Source organism: Mustelus asterias, chromosome 3 (assembly GCF_964213995.1).
Source record: "Mustelus asterias chromosome 3, sMusAst1.hap1.1, whole genome shotgun sequence".
NCBI lineage: Eukaryota > Metazoa > Chordata > Chondrichthyes > Carcharhiniformes > Triakidae > Mustelus > Mustelus asterias.
In genome coordinates this window covers 32,078,121-32,098,567 of record NC_135803.1, presented here as the reverse complement: position 1 = coordinate 32,098,567, position 20,447 = coordinate 32,078,121, and the positions used below count along the sequence as shown (strand labels likewise).

At 41.6% G+C, this 20,447-nt stretch overlaps 1 long non-coding RNA gene across 1 annotated transcript in view; it reads right to left on the bottom strand.

Moving 5' to 3' along the window:
- Positions 1 to 1,010: 1,010 nt before the first annotated feature.
- The window catches only part of LOC144483380 (uncharacterized), a 61,568-nt gene continuing 42,131 nt past the window's right edge, over positions 1,011 to 20,447 (bottom strand). Inside the window, exon 3 of the long non-coding RNA XR_013495993.1 lies at positions 1,011 to 1,334. This is a non-coding gene — a long non-coding RNA (uncharacterized LOC144483380). The remainder of the gene's footprint in view (positions 1,335 to 20,447) is intronic.

Genomic DNA, 20,447 nt, shown 5'->3' with positions numbered 1-20,447 from the left:
GAAGGGCATGTTTTGCCTGTATAGTGCACAAGAAACAATACTTTTCACTGTATCCCAATATATGTGACAATAACAAGTCAAATCAAATATCTTTGTTCTTCTATCTGACTTATGATCACTACCACCAAGAGATTCTCCCAGCTTCATTCCCTACGTCTAATTCGAGATCTGTCCCTTCCCTTGATACAGCTAAAAAAAATCTCCTGATTGCGTGTTAAGAATTCTCTGCCATCTATACCTTTTAAACAGACTTAATTCTGGATAATATTAGGGTAGTTGAAATCCCCTACCATTACTGCCCTATTGTTTCAGTAATTCAGCAATTTCCTACATATTTGCCCTTCAATCTTCTTCTGATTCTTTGGGGGTCTATAGTTTCCTCCGAGTAATGTGATTGCCCCTCTTTTTGTTTCTGAGTTCAACCCACAAGATGATCCGTCGAGCAGAAAAATTCCACCTCACCACTGTAATTACGACACCCATACTTCTGTTTATCCCCCTCAACTTGTTTGAAAACCTGATTTCATTTTCACAAACTTCACTAACCTTTGGTGGAGTAATTCTTTTTCTATTCTTACTGCAATTGCAAATAATGATCTAACAATTGAACACTCAAATGAAAATGAAATTATTTTTTTATTTATTCTGTTGATTCCAGAGGAACGGTTGCATGGTGGAGTAATTTACAAAGTCATAAGTTGAACCGTCATACTGAATATCTTATTTTGCATTTCAGTCAGGGTGGCAAAGTGGTTAGCACTGTTGCCTCACAGCCCCAGAGATCCAGGTACAATATCGGCCTTGGGTGACTGCCTGTGCGGAGTCTGCACATTCTCCCCCATGTCTGTGAGGGTTTCCTCTGGGTGCTCCGATTTCTTCCCACAGTCCAAAGACATGCTGGTTGGGTGCATTGGCCATGCTAAATTCTTCCTCAGTGTACCAAATCAGGTGCCGGAGTGTGGCGACTAGGGGATTTTCAAAGTAACTTCATTGCAGTGTTAATGTAAGGCTACTTGTGACATTAATAAATAAAAGAAAGCAGCTCTACTCCATCTTACATCAACTCGGAACGTATATTCGAAGAGCAAAAAAAATCATCCAACTATTTCAACTAAACAAAAGGCATAAGGTGTTTTAGTACAATATGCTGATACTATATTGTTTGCTAAATTTGTAGTTTATCATAATTGTAAAAAACTAACTTCAATATTTCTCTTTGAGTCCAATTTTCTTTAACATCTGAAGCCATCAATCTAGAGATGCCAACTCTCCAGGTTTGGCCTGGAGTCTCCAGGAATTGAAGACCAGTCTCTGGGACGCTGCTATGTGTAAATCTGGAGATAAATGAATGGCATGTTATTTTTTTGTCATTTTCTTTGAACATTTCTCTTTATCAGATAGAAATACATTGAAAATGGGGGAAAAAATCTGTTTGGCAGACAGTTAAGCATCATTCGATTGGGTCATGAGACTTGCTTTCCAATTGGCTCAGGATTTGATTTGATTTATTATTGTCATATGTATTAGTATACAATGAAAAGTATTGTTTTTTGCGCACTATACAGACAAAGCATGCCGTACATAGAGAAGAAAAGGAGAGAGTGCAGAATGGAGTGTTACAGTCATAGTTAGGGTGTAGAGAAAGATCAACTTAATAAGAAGTAGATCCATTCAAAAGTCTGATGGTAGCAGGGAAGAAGCTGTGGATCACAATGGTGGATGCATTGACCGACTAATGGCTGGAATGTGGGTGCATGTCATGACCTGAAATCTCCAGGAATGCACACAATCACAGTTGGTAACCCTACATCAATCAGCCTGATGGGTGTTTTCAAACAAAGCATGAACTCCTCACACTGACAGAACCCAATGCCGCATCCAATCAACAGTAAAATGTGGCAAGGCAGAGTACACAGGTACTTTCCAGTAACCAGAAGTTACATAGCCCAATGGACTGGATTCTCCAGATCCCAAGAAGATGAGGTTAGAGGCAAGAGGCAGGAAAGTAAGGGAGCCAAGTCAGAATGCATTCCGACCACCAGGGGAACATCTTCTGTGTGGGCACCAGATCAGATGCCCACATTAGTGAGGCAAGCAGCCAACAAAGGTGATAAAAGCACTATTTAGGGGTGACTTTGTTGCCTGACCAGCAATGTCAATGGAGACAGACATCCTGAGGCAGGCTGGGGAACCAGAAGTTACATAGCCCAATGACAAGAGAATGAAAGTGTGACTCATGCTCCAACTGAATCCCTTGAGGGGTCTCCCCTCCGCTCTGAGTGATCTTACTAGCTTCGATTCGCCTCAGTTTTTTAATTTCATGAATGGCTCCAATTACGCCTTTAGTGATAGATATTGTCAGTGCAGACTCGAAGGGCCTTTTTTGAACTTTGTGACTCTATGGCTCTATGACTCTCTCTATGTGGGCGGTTCTCGATCTGTCTCAACAGTGCTCTCCATCCTGGTGGGATTGCTGAGGCTCCATAGCTGCCAACCTTCTGACTAAGCAGTAAGTATTGAGAGCAAACCCAATGTCCTTAACATGATGGCAAACTCGGAGGTGGTCAACTCGGAGACAGCCTCTGGAATGTTGTGCAGGGAGATGTGCTTCCAGCACGGGCAGGTTTAGGATCCACATTTGGGATCCAGAGGCCCATGGTAAAATCCAGCTTGGAGAGTGGAAATTGAAGCTGATATTCTGTTCCACAAGAAGGTTATTAAAGTGTTTACCCATTAGAATTTAAATTACTTCACCCATAATCCAGTGTGCAAAATCATAGTGTTTTTAAAAATTACTTCATGGGATGTGGGCGTCGCTGGCTAGGCCAGCATTTATTGCCCATTGCTAATTGTCCAGGAGAAGGTGAGCTGCCATCTTAAACCACTGCTGACCAGTAAGACACTGACTGCTGACCAGTGAGAGCCTTTGATGATTGATTCCAGTAACTTCTGCACCATTAATGGAGAAAATAATGGGACTTGAGAAAAACTAGTCTCTGGTGCCTGTTGAGGTAATAAAGAAACAGTTGTGAATGTGTAGTTATAACTTTCTAAGGACTACTAGATTCAAGATTTGTGCTACTAGGTCTAACTTTTCCTAATGTCAATCTATTATTTAATGTGGATGGGAGGATGAAACCTGGTTACTTCCAATTTGTTTGTTTAATATTAATGGCAGGGACGTTACTGGGACCTATAATCAATGATAGGGTGACAGAGCTCTTGGACAAGTATCAGCTGATCATAGATTTCTGAAGGGGAAATCATGCATTTCTAATCTAGTTGATCCTTTCGAAGATGCCACTAACATGGTGGGTAAAGGAGAGTCTGTGGATGTTATTTATGTGGACTCCGAAAACATATTTCATAATGTTCTACAGCAGAGATCATTAGCAAAAGTGAACGTACACAGCACTGGAGACAATCTGGTGAAATGGGTCAGTAATTGGCTGGGGAGGGAGGCTGAAGAGAGTCAGGATGACGAATTAATTCACTGATTGGCAGGATATGAACAATGTGTTAGCCGAGGATCTGCCTTTAGATTCTCAGCTTTACACTATGCATATTAATAAGCTGTATAAAGGAATTAAGACTTTTATATTTGAATTTGCACATGACACAGTAGATTTTTGGGCAACGAGCCATTTAAATCTCCATTCAGTTCAGTGGGACTTGTCACAGAAGCTTGTCATCGAATCCCTACAGTCCAGAAGGAGGCCATTCAGCCCAGTCGAGTCTGCATTGACTCTCCAACAGAGCATTAAGATGCAATCTAGCACGGCCAATTCCCTAACTTGCATATCTTTTGACTGTGGGAGGAAACCAGAGCACCCGGAGGAAACCCACACCAACATGGGGAGAACGTGCAGACTCCACATAGGCAGTCACCCAAGGCTGGAATGAACCTGGATCCCTGGGGCTGTGAGGCAGCAATGCTAACCACTATGCCGCCCCCGTGATTATAAAATCCTGCCAGGCGGGAGGGATTGTAAAATCCTTGCCAGAAAATTACAAAGTGACATGAACAGAATAAGCAAATGGGAAAAACTATAGAGTTGACTCTGGGAAAGTCAGATCATTCACTTTGGATCTGGGAAAGAAAATAGGAATAATTTCTTAATGACAAGAGCCTGGAACTGTGGAGGACCAAAGGAATTTAGGTGCACAACATGCGCACACAATCTCAGAAAGCTAGTACACAGGTACAAATATTAATTAAAAAGGTTAATGGAATGTTATCCTTTATCTCAAGGGGGCTCGAATATAATGAGAGGGAAGGTATGCTTCAGTTGTACAGAGCCTTCATTAGAACCCATCTGGATGCTATATTCTGTAATAAATGTAATTCCCTTTGGACTGTCTATTCAATAGTTTGAAGCTGACTCCATATTGGTAACAGTCCCAATTTTTATTTAAGCTGAAATGAGACTTAATACATGCACCAATTTACAAGGAACAACTGAGAATTACATTATTCCATTAATCCTTGGAGAGCAGGTCTGACCCATTCCTTTAACACCTTCCTCGCAAACTCTGATACACAGTCTGATGTCTGCCTTCATCCTTCAAAACAGAAAATAACCTAATCCCCTGAGGATATAACCCAAAAGCTGGAACTACCAGGAAATCCATCCAATCATGGAGCCTCCATGTCCCCCCTGCCCCTCATCCCCCCCACACCCCACCCCCAATTTCTATCTAGTCATGGACATAGGCCTTGCACCTTCATTATATGCTAATTAACTTCAGCACAGGTTTGTTCTGTTCTTGTTTTCTTTTTCTATAATTGGTGACAAACTCTTGAAGAAGAGCCCCAATGATAAATAAAACTTGGATTTATGCATCTCTTTTTTCACAATTCCAACCGTGGAAAAACAAAACTAAGATAATTAAACTATAGACTAGCCAGATCAATATTAAACTGCAATCTAGCAAAGGTTAATATTGAATAGGGTGAAAGGGTGAATATTTTATTATATTTCAACAAACTGCAGAAGTTTTCAACGCATTCGCACAGACATACAAGAGGTCGTGCTCTAATGCAGTTTCAAGTCTCAAATAATTTTCCCTCTTTGCCGGCAATAACAATTAGTTTTGACAAGGATGCTTGTGATCTAACGTCATCCTCAGAATCCAAAAAGAGTGGATTTTGCAGAACAGCAGCTCTAACAAAAAGCTCAGGGTCACAACTTGTTCAGTGCTTACTCCTTCCGAAAACCCTCACAAGTCTGATTTTCTTTTACAATTCAGTTTTGGGTACCAGGTCACTGGGAAGATATTGGTTTTGGAAAGTGTATCTTGTAGATTCACCAGAATGATAGACTTCAAGGATGAAACTATGAGGAAAGGTTGCATGAAGATAGCTTGTATTCCTTTGCACTTAGAAAGTTGTTCGCAAACTAATCAAAATATTGAACTTTACAAAGAGATTCAACAGTGTAGATATGGAGAAACTATTTCCTCTGTTGCAGCAATGCTGAACAAGGAAACAAAATCTTAAAAATAGAACTAGACTATTTAGGAGTGAAATCAGAAATGAAGAAAGTGGAAATTTGGATCTTCTCCTCCAAAAGCTGTGGGTGTTGTGCCAATTGCAATTTTCTGGACTGAAATCGACAGATTTTTGTTTGGTAAGGACATCAAAGAATATGGAGCAAAGGCAGCTAAACTGAGTTGTGGCCCAGATCAACCATGATATCATTTAATGCAGAATAGGCTTCAGGGGCTGAAGGTCTGCTCCTGTTCCCATATTCCTTTGACGAGAGACTGAACTGGACAATTTTATCGACCGGTCATGCCCCGTAGCCGCTGCCAACGAGGACGGAGAATTTGGCGCTCAGCCAAATCTCCGTTCACTGCAGCGGGCCCAGAAAATCCCACCGGCATGAATGACCGGAAAATTCCACCCAAAAGCTTTGTGATAACCAAGTTTTCTGTTTGCCCTTTTTCCTGCAACACCATTGAACATCTTTCAGCCTTGAAAATATTTTGGCAATGTTAACACCGAAATGTGTGGTTGGTCCAACACTGGGCTACCATTCATTATATTGATAAATGTTAAATCAGTTCCTTCTATAGAATAAATTTCTTAAAACATGTTCCCATGAGGTCATCGGTACTCAATTTTTTTAATGCAACTATTATCCGAAACAAAAATAAACAAATAAAATTATGGAAGTTAATCATAGTCCTTTGCAATAGTTCAATTCTCCATGGCATTGCAGCCAAGACTTCCTTTTTAATGCTTTACTGCCGGGGGTTTTCAACCAATTATGATAAGATTATAGGATCTAAAACAGATTAGAAAACAAGACAAATATTCACTTGGCCCATAACTAACAGTAATACTTTCTCAGATTCCAGTGGTGACTTACACCACACACTACTAAATATCAATTAGTTCCCCTTTTGCTTGAAACTGATGCACTGGCAAAGTGACTGTTTATTTTTACAGAACAGTTAGCACATGCATTTTGCAACCAATCATTCTGAATTTCAGTCCTTTTCCTCAATTCATTAATGTCGCTGAAGCAAGTGATGTTTGCAATATGAACACGTTACGAAGTGTGACCAGATTGCTAAAACCACCTGCTTTAACAAAATGAATGATTGAAGAAAGAGATTGGCATGATTTGCGCTACCTGTCTGCTGTTCCTATTCAACGCATGCCCCAATCACTTTTACCACCGATTCCCAGTTCCAAAAGGAAACGTCGTTACAAAGATTTATTTTTAATTCTTCTGGGCTGCTGTTGAAAACATGGCAGGTCAAGTCTAAAGGCTGGAGAAAAGTTTATTGTCAAATATTAAGCAACCCCTGGTGTTAGTAATTGTTTCTTTTTATTTTTGACAATGTGCAGAATACATTCTCAAACATTAATGCGTAACATGGAACAAAGTCAACTTGGCAGCTCTGCAAGATAGAATTCAAGTGGCTAGGGAATGGTATAGGATTATTTTGAAGTTTGTGAAGATGCAGAAAAGGAAATTTCCACTTTAGGGAGGGAAGTTTCCCCTCCCACTAGCCCGCCACAGGAAGTGTAGCAGGCGGCGGGGGCGGCGGGGGGGGGGGGGGGGGGTGGCGGGGGGGAGACCATGCAAAAATCCATTGACCTCGGGCAGGATTTTCCAGCTTTGGGACGAGCACGGCTGGAAAATCCCACCCTCAGGGTCCTGTATGTAAGCATGAAGCATGGAGATTTTTCATGAAATGGTTAGAAGAATTTATTCTGCTTTAAAAGGAGGAAAATACCAAAACGTCCTTCTCTCACTTTCATTGCAACGCTATCACATTCAAGTGAATTTACTGTCTAACTATTGTTGTGAATATCTATTTCACATTTCATGTTAATATTTTAGAGACAATGTTTAGTTCTTGGAAGACTATTGTTGTCAGGGTAAGTTATTTAAAATGCTGGGAATTAGTGCTTGCTAGAAAATCCAAAGAGTGGCAGTTCTAAAGGTTACCCATCATAGAAATCATAGAAACCCTACATTACAGAAAGAGGCCATTCGGCCCATCGAGTCTGCACCAACCAAAATCCCACCCAGGCCCTACCCCCATATCCCTGCATATTTACCCACTAATCCCTCTAACCTACGCATCTCAGGACACTAAGGGCAATTTTTAGCATGGCCAATCAACCTAACCCGCACAACTTTGGACTGTGGGAGGAAACCGGAGCACCCGGAGGAAACCCACGCAGACACGAGGAGAATGTGCAAACTCCACACAGACAGTGACCCAAGCCATGTTTGTTTAATAGAGTCAGAATAGAAAAGATAGAGCTATAAAAGAGCAGGTGGGCTTACTTAGATGGAGAAATTGTAATTGAGAGATGATTTGCTTTAAATGTTGCTTTGAGGACAATCCAGATCAGGCTATGTTGTCATGGAGCTGGGTGGCTCTTAGAAAATCTCACTGGTTTCAATTTATTTAGGTGTTGGCTGGAAGAGGTCATTAGTTGCAGTTTTGACCTTGTGTGGTTTGCAGCTTAGAGAAAAGATAGCCAAAATAAATGAGAATTAGACAGACCCGTACTGTAAGGAGAGTGAAACACTCACACCTACGTTGACCGCGTGGGAAGTGGATGAGGCTTAATCTTAGTTTGAATTTTGTGAGGAACAGAAACTGGAAGATTGGCTGAAGCTAGTGGGAGAATCTACAGGGTCTCATTGCAAAATAAAGTAGGCAGTAGGTTATCTTTTAAGGCAAAGATAGATTTTTGAACCATAAAGGAATTAAGGGTTATGGTGAGCGGGCAGGTAAATGGAGCTGAGTCCATGAAAAGATCAGCCATGATCTTATTGAATGGCGGAGCAGGCTCGAGGGGCCAAATGGCCTACTCCTGCTCCTAGTTCTAATGTTAATTTGGAAGCATTGGAAAAGTCACCATAACAAGAGACTGAGGCCTCCACAGTCAGGAGAGGGTGAGAGAAAGTTTTACCTCTGATAATAGTGAGAGCTGAGGAAAATTCTCCAGAGGACCGTGGTGAACTCAGGGGTGGACCCTACAAAAGTACAAAATTTTAAGTGTGATTTGTCGTCTAAGCGATTTCTTGTGGAAAGTAGGAAGTAAACCTGACATGCATAGTTATAAACCATCTTAAGTTGATGGTGCTTAGTTTATTTAATTCTTTTATAAACAGTAAAGTTTATCATGCTAAAAAAGTGAAATCTTATGACCCAGTTCTAATGGTTAAAACAAGGTACTTGGATTTATTTTTATATGTTAACAGTCCCTAACCAGATTGCAACACGAAAAGAGAAAAGGTTTTGCTGAAATTCTTTTTTTTTTCCTATTTGCTCTCCTTTTCATCCCCTTCCTTCATCCCTTTATTAAGGATGCTGACTTTTACAGAGGCACAGCTCCATGTACATCAACAGCTCTCCAGTATGTCGTCCAATAGTTTTGTGTCAGCATAGACAATGAGTGTCATCTAGCTATTCAAATGCAGAGGGCATCACAGCTGAGCCCAGTCCTGTTCTGACCCAGTGTTCACAAACACAGATTGCTTGGCAGGAATCAATGAATAAATTTCAGACTGGGGACTTCAGTTGATTTTTTTTTTTAAATCTGACTTCTCAGCCTGAGAGTACTGAGGACAATTGCAATATCTGACCAGCTAATTCAATATAGACAGAAATTGAACCAGGCCACTATTGACTGTACTACTCAGAATTTCACCAGGTGATGCCTTTATCCACTAGGTCAATCAAATGACACTCACTATTTTTTTACAATGAAGTTCAAAATAGCTATTTATAGGTGGTATGTAAATTATCTTAATTCACATATAAAGTAACAAATAAGCCACCATGTACACATTAGGTAATGAAATCATATTTATCTTTGGGTGTGTACTTAGACTTGACTTTCTTTACCTTAGAGCTCCAGCTATTAGGAAAAGAAATCTGTGTTTACTCACTGGCTACTTATCAGTATGGAGGTCATGAATTTGTGCAATATGTTTTTTCTCTGACTTCATAAGGTCCCACCATTTTAAAACCACATTAAAATTAGTAATTGAATATACATTGGTCACAAACAATTTGTTGCTGGATTTTCCTGTCATTTTCATTTAAGGAACTTACAATATACCACCAATGTGGTATATTGTGCTTTACACCAGTAAGTGGCATGAAAACATTTTTGGCAAAACGTATTGAAAGTTCTTAGCTATTTTGGAACTCGCACAGGAGTTGATTGGTGTCCAAACTGTCATTTAATTATTTTCAATTTGCCATAACCTAAAGCTGGGGAAAGCACGCACAACAAGATTATAAGAAAATAAGGGAGGAGTGTGATTACATTATGCTAGGTTGTTCAGAGAACGGGTTCCCGGACTTATTTGAGGAAAGATTATCTTGACAAATTGGATAAACATCTTATGCATGACAGGACGCTGATGGAGGGTCTGTTCTGTAAGCACACCTGGTGATAGTTTGCTTAGTGTGTGACCAAGGTGTGCGGCAAGCCCCAAGTTCTCCGGTTGTGCTTTGTTTACTGTTGACAGGTAAAGGCATATCCATGTCTTGGGCCTTGGTTACTGCATACAAAGCCACTACAGATGTCCAAGTATTTTTTACCACTTAAAACAACTCTTATTAGACCGAATCAAAAGGTCACAGAAAACCTCAGTGAATAATTCTGCCTGCGTTAAGAAATCCTCACAGTTGCCCGACCTTCAGACGAGCCAAACATGGCTGAAGCTGACAAACGCTGCACAAACTACAGAACCACCCACCCTCCCACCTCCTCTCACCAGCCATTTTGGCTCACTTCCATAATCGTCATTCATCGCAGGTGAACTGTGTTGGATGAAATGTTATCACAGAATTTGGTGTTGAAATGCAACCACTTAAAGAGGCTAGACATATCAGACAGCATTTTAATACATCCATAAATGCAAGGACAGAACAAAACACAAAAAAGTAGCATATCATATTGCCAGGTGAATGTGTCTTCACATTTTCTAGTTTAAATAACACAAAAGTGTTCTTGTGATATAGATTGATGTGATTTCATTTTGTGTTTCTATTTAACACTACTGTGGTCCTGACACGATGTAATTAAATATTGCGGATGAATTCCAGCTCTAATGATTTTCAGGAAATTGTCCCTTTTGCCAGCTTAATAATTCCCTTCATGGCAAAAAAAAACAAACTGTTAGATGGAAACCATGGGACAAAGTGTAATTAAATTTATGGAAACATTAATTTATTAAATATTTATCATTTTGCATGAAAGATTAAGGGTGGAATTTTGTGAAAAAAATACCAAGTGCCAAACGAGCGTGAAAACAGGGAAGAATCGCACCGATTTTTTGGGTAAGCTCCCAGTTGCAATCATACTGCACTTAGTAGAAAAAAGAGACTGGATGCAATTGTTGCCAGTAGGAGGAGGGGCAGAGTGTAACCTCGCTGGTGAAGCCGGCTGTTGAGTTCAAGGAGCGCCATTGTGCAGGTGCTCCAATCTCCCGTTGTACTGGAAGATCTCTGGTCACCCACCCACCTTCCCCACTGCCCCCTTCCATCCCCAGTGGATATCAAGACCCGCCGCCAACCAATCACCGCCCTGGACATCACCCCCCCCCCCCCCCCCAACACCGCCCCTGCAGAGTTCCACCCACCCTCCCAGATCACTGCCTTGGACATCGCCACCTCCACTCTCGATCGCCACCCCCACCGATCACCTCCCTCTGCAAAATTCCTCTCTTCCCTTGCAGAGCTCCCCTCACCTCCCCTCATCATGGCTTCGCCCCTTTTCAGGCCCCACTCCTTCAGGCCCCATCCCCTCAGGCCCCATCCCCTCAGGCCCCATTCCCTCAGACCCAACCCCTTTGGCACTGACCCTGGCACTGCTGGATTCCTGACATCCAAGCACCCAGAGTTTCAATGGCCTCTGGTGCCACCTGCAAGGCCATCACACCTGGTCCCCATTGATGGGGACCATATGTTATCCTCGCCAGTGAGGACCTCAACCGATGAAGGGGTAAGTACAAGTAAGCCCGGATGATAGCATCCGGGACTTAATTACGACATTTAAATAATGTTACGAATATTGAAGTCGGCTTCGCGCCCAGAATTCCGCCGGCAAATCAGTGCCGGTAAGATCGCAAGAGGCGAAAAACCAGGCACGAACCTGATTTTTGTCTCTCGTCCTATCTTACGGGCTCGTCTCACTGATCGACTTGCGGGACAAGCCACTAAGATCGCTGCCAACTTGCTTTGTTACCACCAGTTACAATGAAATAACAAGTGCTAGAAGTAGATGCCAGTCCATTTCCCTCATTTTGAAGCCTAAATTTGGGACTGAAAGATGACTGACAATAATAGGGACCTTTAAGTAAAATTAAAATTATTATACGTTGCAACATTTAAATACTTGTAGCGCATCATATTCAATCTGCCCATACCACAAGCACATCTATCTGCTTTCAAATAGATTCATAAATTAAATAAGTTTCTTTTATTTGCCTTTACAAAAATATACAACGGCCAAAAATAAGGAGCTTTTTAATGCAGATATTTCACATGAGTCTGAAGAGAAACTCCACAATTTTGGGTAAATTTCAGCATTTAACCTGGTGTTAGTCAGACAGTAAGATCCTCATAAAGGACCACATGTCTTACTGCACCCTTAACCCTGACGAAGATGTGTGGGTTAGGTTGATTGGCTATGCTAAATTGTCCCTTAGTGTCAGGGGGTTACGGGGATAGGGCCTGGATGGGATTGTTGTCGATGCAGAATCGATGGGCCAAATGGTCTCCTTCTGCACTGTAGGGATTCTATGAATCTATGATCAACAAACATTTATTTACCTAACATGTGAATCTTCAACCTGAAATCTTAGAAACCGGGGGAGTGAGAAAAGATTTTCATCTTGTTTTGTACCATTAATCATTGGTCATTGTGCTCTACTTCAAAGTCTGCCAACTCACTGCCAAAAAATTAAACTTGTCTATGTTAAAAAGGATAAATTAATTTAAAGGGATTTTTATAAGTTTCCACAGAAAAGTTTTGGCTTCTTAGATTTTCCTGAAATGATCCGCAAGCAAACAACCTTTTTCAAAGAAGGGGAAGGTTAAAAAACGGGAACTAATTGCATGAGAAAAGGAGTGGAAACAGCTCATACAGAAAGGTTATTTGGATTATTGTGTGTGCCTCCCAGTCTGCTTTTTTTTTACTTCTGTTATCTTTACTCCAGCCTCAGTAATGGGACTTCATGAATGGACATGGCCAACTACATTTAAAGTGTAGGTTACCAAAATTGCTTTGAGGAGGTAACTTATTATCAACTGAACTTGAGATTCCTTCAAATTATGGAACTGTTATGTTAAAGGAATAAATCCCAGCTGCCATCGGTGTTCATTGAAGATTCTGTAAATCTTGTGGGTGTGCCAAAATAAATTATTGGCGTGAAATGCGTGCTTACAAGTAAAAATTTAATCTATTCTCTACTTATTGCTGCCAGTGCAGAACTTTAATGTTAATTGATACAAAAGGGTGGGGCTTATTGTACCAGAGGCTTCTTCCATAGCATGTACCTTCTGGCATGAATGTTATGTTGCAGCATCGTATTATTATGCATGATATGAATAGCCACTCTAACTAATTCCATTTGAATAAGCAAATAAATGATTTGGTGTGGAGAAATTAATAAACCAGTGATAATATTATGATAAATGGTTTCAAATTCTCCATGCTGTGAGACTTGCATGAGTTGCCACATACAAGATATGTCACTAACTATAATTGACTGGCAATCAATTGTAGACAATCAAATGCTAAATAACAAGTTTCAGAATTAGCTTCAAACCACAGTCATTACCTTCATACAAGCCTTTTTTTTTTCTTTCATTTAGTCCATTGAGATGAAAAGGGCCTTGAAAGATGTAGCAGAATTCGGCTTCATGGAATTAGGTCGCTTTGTTGTGGTATATTCAGCATCACAACCACAGAGCAGCTGAAACAGAACCACACTTCGCAAAATTGTCCTCTTGAGTGCAAAAGAGTGAGAAAAGCCTGGAGCATCAAGGGGCAGGTTTGCTATGCCTTGTACGTGCTGTTTAGCGGCACAGTGGCATTGCTGTCTCCACAGCGCCAGGGACCCGAGTTCGATTCCTGGCCTGGGTCACTGTCTGTGCAGAGTTTGCACATTCTCCCCGTGTCTGTGTGGGTTTCCTCCGGGTGCTCCGGTTTCCTCCCACAGTCCAAAAGAGGGACAACTGCTAAATTCTCCCTCAGTGTACCCAAACAGGCACCGGAGTGTGGCAACTAGGGGATTTTCACGGTAACTTCATTGCAATGTTAATGTAAGCCTACTTGTGACACTATATAAATAAATAATGTAAGTCAATAAATAAACTTACACTTAAACTGTAATGTATCCATGGTGAATAAGAAGGAACTTACATTTATATAGCACCTTTCACATTTTCAGGCCATCCCAAAGTATTGGACGGACAGTGAGTTATTGTTTAATGTGTCATCAGTGTTGTTATGTGAACAAACATGACAGCCAATTTGCACACAAAAGATCCACAAATAACAATGAGGTAAATGACCAGTTAATCTGCTTTAGTGTTTAGTGGTGTTAATTAAGGGATACGTGTCATCTAGGGCAGCAACAAAGTTCTGCCATTTGTCTTCAAGTAGCACCAGGGGATCCTTCACATCCACCTGCACAGGATCTCAGCTTAATGGCTCAATAAACATATAGCACCTCTGACAGTGCAGGGCTCCCTCAGTATTAAACTCAAGGGAATATCTGGTCAAATCCTGCAGTGTGGCTTGAACCCACAACTTTCTAATTCAGTGGAGAGTGAAGCTTTCAGTGAGCCTCATTGGTACTTAGCCCAGTGCTATACATCAACAACTTTAATTTGCAAAGGGAAAGTATGCTATTTCCATGTGGATTCTGGGATTGAAGATTAGGGTGCAGATTTTCACCAGAACAAAGAGGTTCTAGATTATGGTGAAAATAGCAGGAATATCCATGAATCAGAAGTCCTGAACCTGAGTACAATATTTGCTGCTCTTCATGGGAATGAGATTGGGGGCAGGTTGACATTCATGCATGCACAGTTAATGGGGGCAGCCGGCAATTTAAGTTATCAGCTGCTTCCACTGAAGTGGGGTTTTGGTCAACCAGGAATGTGAAACTCAACTTGTTCAGGTTAGACCAGGTGAAAGCAGGTCCGAACTTGGTGGATTCATTTGGATAGCTTTGGAAAGGTAAGGCACCCCTTTGGACATGGTCACTGTGCACCTTTGATGGATGTCAGGTGCCCATTGGGGCTGGTCAGGTGCCTTTTGGAAGTGTCAAATGTTGACAGTAATATACATAAAAAGTATAAAATCTCATTACTGTCACATTCATTGGAGCTGTCAACAGATCTGTCACAATCAAACATCAAAATGTGTGAAAAGCATCTTTCAAAGGGAATTCCAAACCATCAAGGCATTTATATTCTCCGAACAAAATGTCTGGAGTGTTAACAAAATTTTGTTTGCTCTTCCACTCTGTCTGTGGACAGAAGCCTGAGAATTTCCATTACTAGATTAGTAATGCATGATTTCACAACCATCCATTATCACAGTAGGGTGCTTGCCATTTCACAGCTGATTAACAGCTACAAGTAGTTATAGAATCTTTTAACTTGGGATTATGAATTTCAAACTATATTATTAGATGGATCTCCGCACTGGAATAAAATGTTTGTTGTTATAAGGCTTTATTTAGTTGAAAGCACACTTCCCTAAACTTTCAGCCATGGCGGTGAATGGCTTTGGCAGTATTACCAATACCTTGTACAATAGGGGCCAAGATGTGAGAAGCATTGACAATGCTTTGGGATGGCCTGAAAATGTGAAAGGTGCTATATAAATGTAAGTAGAGATAGGAGGTACCTCCTCCAAAATGGCTGAGTATGTGTGTTTCTGATTCTTAGTAAAGGGGCACAAGTAATTGTCAGAAACTTTACTTTAGTGAAGATCCCAACCTTGAAAGACCCAATATGAATTGATTGACCAGCCCACACATTCCAATGGTTTACTGCTCTAGTCACTCAGCATCAAGAGGTTACCTACTCACCGCTGGCCTTGCTTCTGTCACATCATTTTGTGCATTATTTTGTCCTGCAGGAAGAGAGGGCGAGAGTTAGTGGATAGTTCCTGAAAATGAGAATGCTGTTTGTTGGATTTGTGCTGGTCATACAGAGGCTGAGAGGGAAATGCAGCAAACAGGAGAGAGAGCATCTTCAAGTGATCCTGAAAGAGGTCGGTGGCCGGAATTCTCCAGTCTCGGTCGACCCACCACAGCTGCCAGCAAGAATGGAGAATTTTGCACTCGCCCAAATCTCCATTCACTGCAGCAGGACCAGAGAATCCCAGTCACGGGTGAGGTCGTAGAATTTCAGCCAGTGATTGAGCAAAGGCAACCAACAGACAAGAATACTGCCAGTGGCTGGTGTGAAGGGAGCAAGAATTTGACTGTGTATTTGGAATGAGAATCAGAGGTGTTTCCTTACATTGGCTGGTGAAACAAGTGCTGTGGGAGAGGGTGAATGACTGGTGCCATGTGTAATTAACTGAGAGAGATAAATAAAGAGCAGTATTCACCCTTCCTATTCTAAGCACTTCCCGCACTGTATCCAGCTTCTGAGGATGATGATCTTTGCAACCTAGTGACAGCCCTTGCAGCAGTGCTGGTAAATGGGGGTTCCTTCCTCACTCTTACCCCCACTAAAAGCACCTCCAGGGAAGTTTCCAAGAAAAATGGCATCTACGTCCTAATTATTTCTCAGAAAAACTTTCTTCCACAATCTTGCAAATAGAGCACGTTGCTAGGAAATGCTGCCATAGGTTGCTTTAAACAATTTCTGGCGAGTCTGCCAGAAACCTTTCAGGTCTTGAACCATGTTCAAAACCTGGTTGGAGTTAAAATCGGAGTCTGGGATCCTTTTTTGTAGTCTCATTTTCAGTGAGTATTTTAATAACCCGACTGAAACACTTTTTAAAAGTTTCTTTATCGGTGTCACAAGTAGGCTTCCATTCACACTGCAATGAAGTTACTGTGAAAATCCCCCAGTCGCCACACTCCGGCGCCTGTTCGGGTACACTGAGGGAGAATTTAGCATGGTCAATGCACCTAACCAGCATGTCTTTCGGACTGTGGGAGGAAACCGGAGAACCCGGAGGAAACCCACACAGACACGGGGAGAATGTGCAAACTCCACACAGACAGTGACCCAAGCCGGGAATTGAACCCAGGTCTCTGGCGCTGTGAGGCAACAGTGCTAACCAAAGGATAACAATCTGAGCTTCCACAAGAGCTGCAAGGTGGATTCCAGTTGTGAGATCCTGGCTGTAGTATTCATGGAGGTGACCACGCCCTAGAAGGTAGACTGCAGAGCGCTAATACCATACGAGATGAGATTATTGAGACTGGAAGCAGTCTTCTCATTAGCTTCAGTCAGGCTTATTAAACTCCTTGACAGATCTTCACATACTTCTCACCTTGCTTATGGCCTACCCCTGCTCCTATTCCATATATTCTGATCAGGCTGAGGCTTGTGGCAGGTAATGTAAGCGGAGGATAGTGAGAGACTTAGAAGGGATGAGGCAAGTTGTTGAATAGATTTTTTTAAATGCACGCATTCTTGGGCTGTGCAAGGTGTGGCTGGCAAGGGTGGTATTTATTTCCCAACCCTAGCTGCCCCAAGAAGGGTGATGGTGAGCCTCCTTCTTGATCCACTGGGATCTTGATATAACCAAATGATTCGCCAGGTCACTTCAGAGTCAACCACGGAGGGCAGCATGGTGGCAGAGTGGTTAGCACTGCTGCCTCACAGCGCCAGGGACCCGAGTTTAATTCTGGCCATGGGTGACTGTGTGGAGTTTGCACATTCTCCCAGTGTCTGCGTGGCTTCCTCCCACAGTCCAAAGATGTACAGGCTAGGTGGATTGGCCATGCTAAATAGCCCTATAGGCTGGAACTCTACCAACTCACCCACCACTGAATTGGCGCAGGCGAGAGTCCAACAATAGAAATCTCCGTTGACCTCGGGCAGGAATTTCTGGTCTCGTCCGAGCGAGGCCACAAAATCCCTCCCAGAGTGTCCAAATATGTGTAGGTTAGGGGGATTAACGGGTAAATACATGGGGTTATGGGGCTAGACGGGGTTGGGTCAGGATAAGATGCTCTGTTGGGGAGTCGGTGCAGGCTCGATGGGCCAAATGGCCTCCTTCCGCACTGTCGGGATTTTATGATTCTTTGATGTTGATGTGAATGCTGGAGACACAGATTGGCTTTACCAGGTCATTCAGGGCCCTAGATTAATAATGCAGTGACAACACAAATTATCAGTTGTGTTCATGTGGTTGGAGGGAGACATTTCAACATAAACTACATAGGGTCATACAAAAATCAGGCCAGCAGCAAATTATTAATTCAAAATAAGACTTCAGCACGATTTTGTATTCTTAAATATTTCATGAGAAATACACTTTTGCACAGGACACATTCTTGCTGAGGATGGCATCTTGCTAATCAAGGCCAGCCACATTTGAGGGATTGCTTATTTGTTGAATTTAAAAGGCCTTTGCTTTTACAACAGAAACACCTGCTTTCAGACGCAACACTAGTTCCAGAGAAAGTACCATTGTGATGGAGCAGCATTTTAAACTGCATTTCAGTCAATGTTTGTTAAACTGGAGTCACTCAGGGAATGCCCTTACAAGAGTGATTTGCTTAGAAATAATTTCAGTTGAGCATGAAAACGAGCCTGTTTGATAAACACCAATGGACAATCACTCTACTGCGTTTTACACAACATCACAGTGGAATGTATTCGAAACAAATTGCCTTTCTTATCCCTTTATAAACACATTTCCCTTTAATTTGTACTTTAACTGACATGAATGTCTATTTATCTCTTCAGAGACAAAGAGAAGGCTGTTGCACCTGGATCTTTGAAACTGTGGAATTAAAATTCAGAATTGTGTAACAGAATATAAGGAAAAGAGAAATTATATGAAGCTCTTTTTTATGTTTGTTTTCGACAGGATCATAAACGTGATAAGATTAAATAATACTTCGAATATTGGGTATTTCAAAAAGCTCTGATTCTCTTAATAAAAGACTGGTATTTACTGGAGTCCATGTACACCAAAGAGTCAATTAAACTGATCATTCAGAATCATATTCTGCTAACACTGATGTAAAATGTAAGGCTTAGCATTTAAATAACGGACAGTTTGCACGGACACCTGTCTTTGAGCAACATTTTAAAATTTTGAATTATTTTCAAATTTAAAACAAGTTCACTTTGTGTGCATATTACAATACTTGCTGTGCAATAGCCCAGAGTAAGTTTGCTGTCAAGTTATGGGTTTTTTTCTGAGCAAGAGAAAGGGATTACCTGTATTTGAGTTTATTTCAGCACTTTTTATATTACTAAGAAGGATCCTTCTGAGTGGAAATTGCTGAAATCTTTGAAGACTGCTGCAAGGATGTATTTTTATTCATTAATGGGATCTGGGCGTCACTGATAAGGGCAGCATATGTTGTCCATCTGTAATTGCCCTTGAGATGGTGGTGATGAGTCACCTTCCTGAATCACTACTGTCTGTGGTGCAGGTACAACTACAGTGCCATTAGGGAGGGAGTTTGAGGATTTTGAAGGAATGGCACTACAGTTTCAAATCAGGAGACAGTGGTGTTCCCATATGCCTTTTGCTCTTATCCTCCCAGGTGGCAGAGGTTGCATATTCGGCGGATGCTATCGAAGAAGTTCTGGCGAGTTACTGCAGATGGTACACACTGCAGTCACTCTGATGAAGAAAATAAGTGTTTAAGGTGGGGGATTAGATGCCTCTCAAACAGGCTGCTTTGTCCTGGATGGTACCAAACTTCATGAGTGTTGTTGGAGCTGCACTCATTTAGACAAGTGGGAAGTATTCCATCACACTCCTGCCTTTGAGCTGTAAATAGTGGAAAGGCTTTGGGGAATTAAGAGGTGAAATGCTCAACACCTAGGGTGGAATTTTACACTGGCAGGATTTTACAGTCCATCTTTTAAATGACTTGCTGCATTTTACAGCCACATCCATCCTGTGACAGGGCCATAAATCTCCACCCTAACCTCTGTCCGATCCTTTTAGCCACAGGATTTATGACGATGGCAGAGAACACCAGGGAAAGAAATAAGACAGAGGCAGGAATATTCAACCTGATGAGTTCCTCCTCATCTGGAGCACAATGTTCTGGTAATCAATGGCCCTTCCAGCACTGTGCGAGTTAAGAGTTTGAGACTGGGAGCTTATCTCAGCAGGGTTTCTGACAAGTGTATCCATGGGAAATATTGTGGCTCCTGGCTTTGAGTCAGAAGGACCCAGGTTAAGTCCCACTCTAGGACTGGCTGGTCCTGGAAAGAAAGTTCATGACAGTTCAACAAGAATTTTTTTAAATTCAGCCTGCAATCCTTCCAACATTATATAAGAGGAGGAAAGAATGTGAAGGCACGCACAACAACAAATTGCATTCTTTCATGTGTTTCAGAGAAATGCACTGCTATTTCGTCTTGATAACTTCCACAACTACGCCAGAGAACCAAATGAGCCAACAGGAGCCTAAATCCAACAATACGCAGTTGCATCCTCAAAGTCTCGAGTAAACAGAAGCCACAGGCCTCAAGCATGTCATGGGAATCAACATCAGCAACAATAGCATCCCACCAGCTTTGCTGAGGCTACTGGGAAGCACCTTGTTGGACTGGTTGAGTTAGTAAACCTTCTTTTAGGAAAGGTGCAATGATTGACATTTGATTGAGAAATCAATTCAAGCCAATTATTATGTCTGACATTAAATCAAATTTTCTTGATCACATTTGGCACTTTGGAAAGCAATGATATTTTTCATAACAATTCGTCAGTCTGTATT